This window comes from Schistocerca gregaria, unplaced genomic scaffold, assembly GCF_023897955.1.
Source record: "Schistocerca gregaria isolate iqSchGreg1 unplaced genomic scaffold, iqSchGreg1.2 ptg000874l, whole genome shotgun sequence".
NCBI lineage: Eukaryota > Metazoa > Arthropoda > Insecta > Orthoptera > Acrididae > Schistocerca > Schistocerca gregaria.
Genome location: NW_026062235.1, coordinates 35,001 through 42,500, shown reverse-complemented (window position 1 = coordinate 42,500; position 7,500 = coordinate 35,001). Strand labels below are relative to the sequence as shown.

Sequence of the window (7,500 nt, the reverse complement as noted above, 5' to 3'; positions counted from 1 at the left end):
CCTATACGTGCTGTAAGACTGGGCACACAACGTGAATCGCACGTCAGCCAGACACTCGAACATGCACTACTCTCGGCCTGCAACGGAGACACACAATACGTAAACATCTGGAATGCGACAATGTCGAGTGCACCCTCTCTGCCACATTGCACCGTCGACACTATGATAACCAGACCAGTAGGTCCACCTATAAAAGCACAATACCACACTCCTCCGACAACTACCATTGCTCAGATAAACCAACACCACCAACACACATCCTACACAGAGGGGCACCAAATATCACCACCCGCCCTCGTGTTATACCACATGAAAAATTGCAGAAGTGAGAGACACAGACCCGCCAGCCTCTTGCTACAAGCATCGAACCGACGTGACGTATCTGACGGTGACTCAGGCATCCGCGTACTGCCACCACTATCCACCCCCCCCCCTCTCTGCCCCCTTCCCACACAATACCAAATTTAACCAACTTTATCGCTTAACCTAACTGTGGTTTTACCAGATTATCGCTTAACCTAACTGTGGTTTTACCAGATTATCGCTTAACCTAACTTTGGCTGTACCAGATTATCGCTTAACCTAACTGTGGCTGTACCAGATTATCGCTTAACCTAACTGTGGCTGTACCAGATTATCGCTTAACCTAACTGTGGCTGTACCAGATTATCGCTTAACCTAACTGTGGCTGTACCAGATTATCGCTTAACCTAACTGTGGCTGTACCAGATTATCGCTTAACCTAACTGTGGCTGTACCAGATTATCGCTTAACCTAACTGTGGCTGTACCAGATTATCGCTTAACCTAACTGTGGTTGTACCAGATTATCCCTTAACCTAACTCAATTTGTCCCTTAACCTAACTCAATTTGTCCCTTAACCTAACTCAATTTGTCCCTTAACCTAACTCAATTTGTCCCTTAACCTAACTCAATTTGTCCCTTAACCTAACTCAATTTGTCCCTTAACCTAACTCAATTTGTCCCTTAACCTAACTCAATTTGTCCCTTAACCTAACTCAATTTGTCCCTTAACCTAACTCAATTTGTCCCTTAACCTAACTCAATTTGTCCCTTAACCTAACCCACGTTGTCCCTTAACCTAACCCACGTTGTCCCTTAACCTAACCCACGTTGTCCCTTAACCTAACCCACGTTGTCCCTTAACCTAACCCACGTTGTCCCTTAACCTAACCCACGTTGTCCCTTAACCTAACCCACGTTGTCCCTTAACCTAACCCACGTTGTCCCTTAACCTAACCCACGTTGTCCCTTAACCTAACCCACGTTGTCCCTTAACCTAACCCACGTTGTCCCTTAACCTAACCCACGTTGTCCCTTAACCTAACCCACGTTGTCCCTTAACCTAACCCACGTTGTCCCTTAACCTAACCCACGTTGTCCCTTAACCTAACCCACGTTGTCCCTTAACCTAACCCACGTTGTCCCTTAACCTAACCCACGTTGTCCCTTAACCTAACCCACGTTGTCCCTTAACCTAACCCACGTTGTCCCTTAACCTAACCCACGTTGTCCCTTAACCTAACCCACGTTGTCCCTTAACCTAACCCACGTTGTCCCTTTGCCTAACATAGTTCACTGCTCGGAATCTCTGGTGTCATTGTTATCCTCATGTAGATGTCTTGCGAGTGTTGCTTACTTTCCACATATTCCCGCTATCCACTGTCAATTGTACTGCAATAGGACTATATCGCCCCCCCCCCCCTCTGCCCCTCTCTTTGTGTCTCCGTCCTCTCAAGCTGGTCGGTCTGGCGTTTGAGTGTTAAATGAGCCTCGCAGCTGTTCAGTTGCGTTCAGATGTCGACGCCCTCAGTGTACGTCGTGGTATGGTCTGTGTCCATTGTCCGCTGATGTCGTACGCGTAACCCACACGCTGTACCGATCATCGGTAGTTACGTACAGAGTGAAGTAGTGTGATACGTGTGACCGTACGCTGGCTGTGCCCAACGGTGTCGAATCTCAATTTCCATATGTTGTGCTCGATGCTACTTGTCTCGTCTCCCAATAACAGCTAGGTTGCACTGTGGTACGCCGTAGAGGCGTGTGGGAGGAACGTACGAACGCATTGTATGTCACCCTGGGTCGCTGGGGGTGGTGGTGCGGTGAGTCAGGTCAGGTCAGCGTGAGCCGTGTGATGTAGTGACGCGTGTATTCCGACTTTGTCGTATTGCCTCACACAAAGTGCTACCCTGGTGGACCGCGTTCCATATCTGGGACATGCCGCAGATGCCGGTTGACAGTGGATCGCGGAAGGGACATCGCATACGTGCGCGGGCCACCTTCCACGTGTTCTCTTCTGCACATGTCGCAGTGTGTATGTGGTCTGATGTAGCGTGTCGTGACACATGACATCCTGGCATGCAAGAATTGTTGAATTCGCAAATGTAGGTGGACATCTACGTTTACTGCCCAAGATACGCAAATGAACTGGAAATCCGTTGTTGAGCGGTTGTTCACGCTGGAGGTGAATCTGTGATGGCGACGATCGGTACAGCTATTAACCGGTTGTTTCAGCGGTACCCGCCACATCCACACACGTGACTAGGCCCATGTGGGTATGAAGCGATACGCGGCGGTGGCTTGGTGGGACTGTTCCCGGCCGGTGAAGGGGGGCCGCCCGGCGTGTTGGCCGCGCGCTGCGTGGGCGCACGCGCAACAGGCGGCTGGTGGGGGGCGCCGAGTGGCAGGAGCGCCAGCCGACGGGCTCGGCAGGCGGCGCAGCTACGCTGCGGCGCACCCTGCACGCGGCGCCTGGCGGCCAAAGTTGGTTCAGCCGAGCCCGGTGCGAAGCGCGGTGGACATCTGCAGTGTGCTGGTCTGATTGAGGACTGTGTGCGTTGAGGATGCGCCGCCGCCTGGCACTCGGCGCCGCGACGCCGTCTGCTGCTCGGTCGCCCCAGCGGTTCTCGCAGGTGGTTTGTATCGCAGTTGTGCGGACGTGTTGGCGCGTGCGCTGTGCTGGGAGAGTTCGCTTCTGCACCCAAGTGGGGCTTTGCCCTTGTGTGGCGCTGGCGTTGGAGCTGCCGGTCACCATAGGTGGCGCGTGTTGTCTCCCGCCGGCAATGCCACGACAGCACGCTCCCGGGCCTCTGTCGGCAGCGGCAAGCTCAGTTGGGAGCAAGGGTGTTCGCACTAAAACCGTCTACTCGCCTAACTCCGGGCGATTGCGCCTCTCTCGAAACCGACCAAGTACCTAGGACGGCGCTGCGCGCCGCCGGGACCTGAGAGGGTTTCGAGGTGTATCGTGCAGGGGAGCTCGGCCTCCTCCTGTTTGCAGAATAATTGAGCGGACGCTTGCGTGTTCGCGCGGGCCCCCGGGACACACTCCCGGGCGGCCGGCTGCTCAGCTCTAGTTGACGCAGCTCCCTGGTTGATCCTGCCAGTAGTCATATGCTTGTCTCAAAGATTAAGCCATGCATGTCTCAGTACAAGCCGCATTAAGGTGAAACCGCGAATGGCTCATTAAATCAGTTATGGTTCCTTAGATCGTACCCACGTTACTTGGATAACTGTGGTAATTCTAGAGCTAATACATGCAAACAGAGTCCCGACCAGAGATGGAAGGGACGCTTTTATTAGATCAAAACCAATCGGATTGGCTTGTCTGGTCCGTTTGCCTTGGTGACTCTGAATAACTTTGGGCTGATCGCACGGTCCTCGTACCGGCGACGCATCTTTCAAATGTCTGCCTTATCAACTGTCGATGGTAGGTTCTGCGCCTACCATGGTTGTAACGGGTAACGGGGAATCAGGGTTCGATTCCGGAGAGGGAGCCTGAGAAACGGCTACCACATCCAAGGAAGGCAGCAGGCGCGCAAATTACCCACTCCCGGCACGGGGAGGTAGTGACGAAAAATAACGATACGGGACTCATCCGAGGCCCCGTAATCGGAATGAGTACACTTTAAATCCTTTAACGAGTATCTATTGGAGGGCAAGTCTGGTGCCAGCAGCCGCGGTAATTCCAGCTCCAATAGCGTATATTAAAGTTGTTGCGGTTAAAAAGCTCGTAGTTGGATTTGTGTCCCACGCTGTTGGTTCACCGCCCGTCGGTGTTTAACTGGCATGTATCGTGGGACGTCCTGCCGGTGGGGCGAGCCGAAGGGGTGCTTTCGCGTCCCGAGGCGGACCCCGTTTAAATCCTACCAGGGTGCTCTTTGTTGAGTGTCTCGGTGGGCCGGCACGTTTACTTTGAACAAATTAGAGTGCTTAAAGCAGGCAAGCCCGCCTGAATACTGTGTGCATGGAATAATGGAATAGGACCTCGGTTCTATTTTGTTGGTTTTCGGAACCCGAGGTAATGATTAATAGGGACAGGCGGGGGCATTCGTATTGCGACGTTAGAGGTGAAATTCTTGGATCGTCGCAAGACGAACAGAAGCGAAAGCATTTGCCAAGTATGTTTTCATTAATCAAGAACGAAAGTTAGAGGTTCGAAGGCGATCAGATACCGCCCTAGTTCTAACCATAAACGATGCCAGCCAGCGATCCGCCGCAGTTCCTCCGATGACTCGGCGGGCAGCCTCCGGGAAACCAAAGCTTTTGGGTTCCGGGGGAAGTATGGTTGCAAAGCTGAAACTTAAAGGAATTGACGGAAGGGCACCACCAGGAGTGGAGCCTGCGGCTTAATTTGACTCAACACGGGAAACCTCACCAGGCCCGGACACCGGAAGGATTGACAGATTGATAGCTCTTTCTTGATTCGGTGGGTGGTGGTGCATGGCCGTTCTTAGTTGGTGGAGCGATTTGTCTGGTTAATTCCGATAACGAACGAGACTCTAGCCTGCTAACTAGTCGCGTGACATCCTTCGTGCTGTCAGCGATTACTTTTCTTCTTAGAGGGACAGGCGGCTTCTAGCCGCACGAGATTGAGCAATAACAGGTCTGTGATGCCCTTAGATGTTCTGGGCCGCACGCGCGCTACACTGAAGGAATCAGCGTGTCTTCCTAGGCCGAAAGGTCGGGGTAACCCGCTGAACCTCCTTCGTGCTAGGGATTGGGGCTTGCAATTGTTCCCCATGAACGAGGAATTCCCAGTAAGCGCGAGTCATAAGCTCGCGTTGATTACGTCCCTGCCCTTTGTACACACCGCCCGTCGCTACTACCGATTGAATGATTTAGTGGGGTCTTCGGACTGGTACGCGGCATCGACTCTGTCGTTGCCGATGCTACCAGAAAGATGACCGAACTTGATCATTTAGAGGAAGTAAAAGTCGTAACAAGGTTTCCGTAGGTGAACCTGCGGAAGGATCATTACCGACTAGACTGCATGTCTTTCGATGTGCGTGTCGTGTCGTGTCGCGCAACACGCTACCTGTACGGCAGTGGCCGTGCGCCGCGTGCGGAACCACGCGTGCCTCTCAAAACTAGCGGAAGTGTTGTTGTTGTTGTGTGGTACGAGCGCTGAAGCTCTGGAGCGGCTGGCCTGCGGTACCTGGCGCCTGGCGCCGGTTTTGAATGACGTTCGCCCGAGTGCCTGTCCGCCCCGGTGTGGAGCCGTACGACGCCCATCGGCTGTGAGGCCGTTGGACACAAAAAAATAGTGGAACAGGGGCCGTCAGACGCCTCAGTCCCGCAAATGCTGCTGTCTTGAAAGAGACAGTGGGAGACTGAAAAGGAAAAGATCACCCAGGACGGTGGATCACTCGGCTCGTGGGTCGATGAAGAACGCAGCAAATTGCGCGTCGACATGTGAACTGCAGGACACATGAACATCGACGTTTCGAACGCACATTGCGGTCCATGGATTCCGTTCCCGGGCCACGTCTGGCTGAGGGTCGGCTACGTATACTGAAGCGCGCGGCGTTTGTCCCGCTTCGGAGACGTGGGAGTGTCGTGGTCGCCTGTGTGGCCGGCCGCGTCTCCTTAAACGTGCGATGCGCGCCCGTCGCCTGGCGGTTCGCATACCGGTACTTTCTCGGTAGCGTGCACAGCCGGCTGGCGGTGTGGCGTGCGACACCTCGTACAACGACCTCAGAGCAGGCGAGACTACCCGCTGAATTTAAGCATATTACTAAGCGGAGGAAAAGAAACTAACAAGGATTCCCCCAGTAGCGGCGAGCGAACAGGGAAGAGTCCAGCACCGAACCCCGCAGGCTGCCGCCTGTCGTGGCATGTGGTGTTTGGGAGGGTCCACTACCCCGACGCCTCGCGCCGAGCCCAAGTCCAACTTGAATGAGGCCACGGCCCGTAGAGGGTGCCAGGCCCGTAGCGGCCGGTGCGAGCGTCGGCGGGACCTCTCCTTCGAGTCGGGTTGCTTGAGAGTGCAGCTCCAAGTGGGTGGTAAACTCCATCTGAGACTAAATATGACCACGAGACCGATAGCGAACAAGTACTGTGAGGGAAAGTTGAAAAGAACTTTGAAGAGAGAGTTCAAAAGTACGTGAAACCGTTCTGGGGTAAACGTGAGAAGTCCGAAAGGTCGAACGGGTGAGATTCACGCCCATCCGGCCACTGGCCCCCGCCCTCGGCAGATGGGGCCGGCCGCCCGCGCGGAGCAATCCGCGGCGGGGTCGTGTCCGGTTGCCTTTCCACTCGCCGCGGGGTGGGGCCGTTCCGGTGTGCGGTGGGCCGCACTTCTCCCCTAGTAGGACGTCGCGACCCGCTGGGTGCCGGCCTACGGCCCGGGTGCGCAGCCTGTCCTTCCGCGGGCCTCGGTTCGCGTCTGTTGGGCAGAGCCCCGGTGTCCTGGCTGGCTGCTCGGCGGTATATCTGGAGGAGTCGATTCGCCCCTTTGGGCGCTCGGGCTCCCGGCAAGCGCGCGCGGTTCTTCCCGGATGACGGACCTACCTGGCCCGGCCCCGGACCCGCGCCGCTGTTGGCTCGGGATGCTCTCGGGCGGAATAATCGCTCCCGTCAGCGGCGCTTCAGCTTTGGACAATTTCACGACCCGTCTTGAAACACGGACCAAGGAGTCTAACATGTGCGCGAGTCATTGGGCTGTACGAAACCTAAAGGCGTAATGAAAGTGAAGGTCTCGCCTTGCGCGGGCCGAGGGAGGATGGGGCTTCCCCGCCCTTCACGGGGCGGCGGCCTCCGCACTCCCGGGGCGTCTCGTCCTCATTGCGAGGTGAGGCGCACCTAGAGCGTACACGTTGGGACCCGAAAGATGGTGAACTATGCCTGGCCAGGACGAAGTCAGGGGAAACCCTGATGGAGGTCCGTAGCGATTCTGACGTGCAAATCGATCGTCGGAGCTGGGTATAGGGGCGAAAGACTAATCGAATCATCTAGTAGCTGGTTCCCTCCGAAGTTTCCCTCAGGATAGCTGGTGCTCGTACGAGTCTCATCCGGTAAAGCGAATGATTAGAGGCCTTGGGGCCGAAACGACCTCAACCTATTCTCAAACTTTAAATGGGTGAGATCTCCGGCTTGCTTGATATGCTGAAGCCGCGAGCAAACGACTCGGATCGGAGTGCCAAGTGGGCCACTTTTGGTAAGCAGAACTGGCGCTGTGGGATGAACCAAACGCCGAGTTAA

The 7,500-nt window shown here is 55.1% G+C and overlaps 3 non-coding genes across 3 annotated transcripts in view; all 3 read left to right on the top strand.

Moving 5' to 3' along the window:
- Positions 1-3,384: 3,384 nt before the first annotated feature.
- Positions 3,385-5,277, top strand: LOC126323865 (small subunit ribosomal RNA). The gene has a single exon (XR_007559726.1). It is a non-coding gene; the product is annotated as a small subunit ribosomal RNA (ribosomal RNA).
- A 369-nt stretch (positions 5,278-5,646) lies between these two features.
- On the top strand, positions 5,647-5,801 carry LOC126323869 (5.8S ribosomal RNA). Its single transcript, XR_007559730.1, has one exon. It is a non-coding gene; the product is annotated as a 5.8S ribosomal RNA (ribosomal RNA).
- Positions 5,802-5,989: 188 nt separating this feature from the next.
- The window catches only part of LOC126323883 (large subunit ribosomal RNA), a 4,221-nt gene continuing 2,710 nt past the window's right edge, over positions 5,990-7,500 (top strand). Inside the window, exon 1 of the ribosomal RNA XR_007559744.1 lies at positions 5,990-7,500. This exon is cut by the window's right edge and continues 2,710 nt beyond it. This is a non-coding gene — a ribosomal RNA (large subunit ribosomal RNA).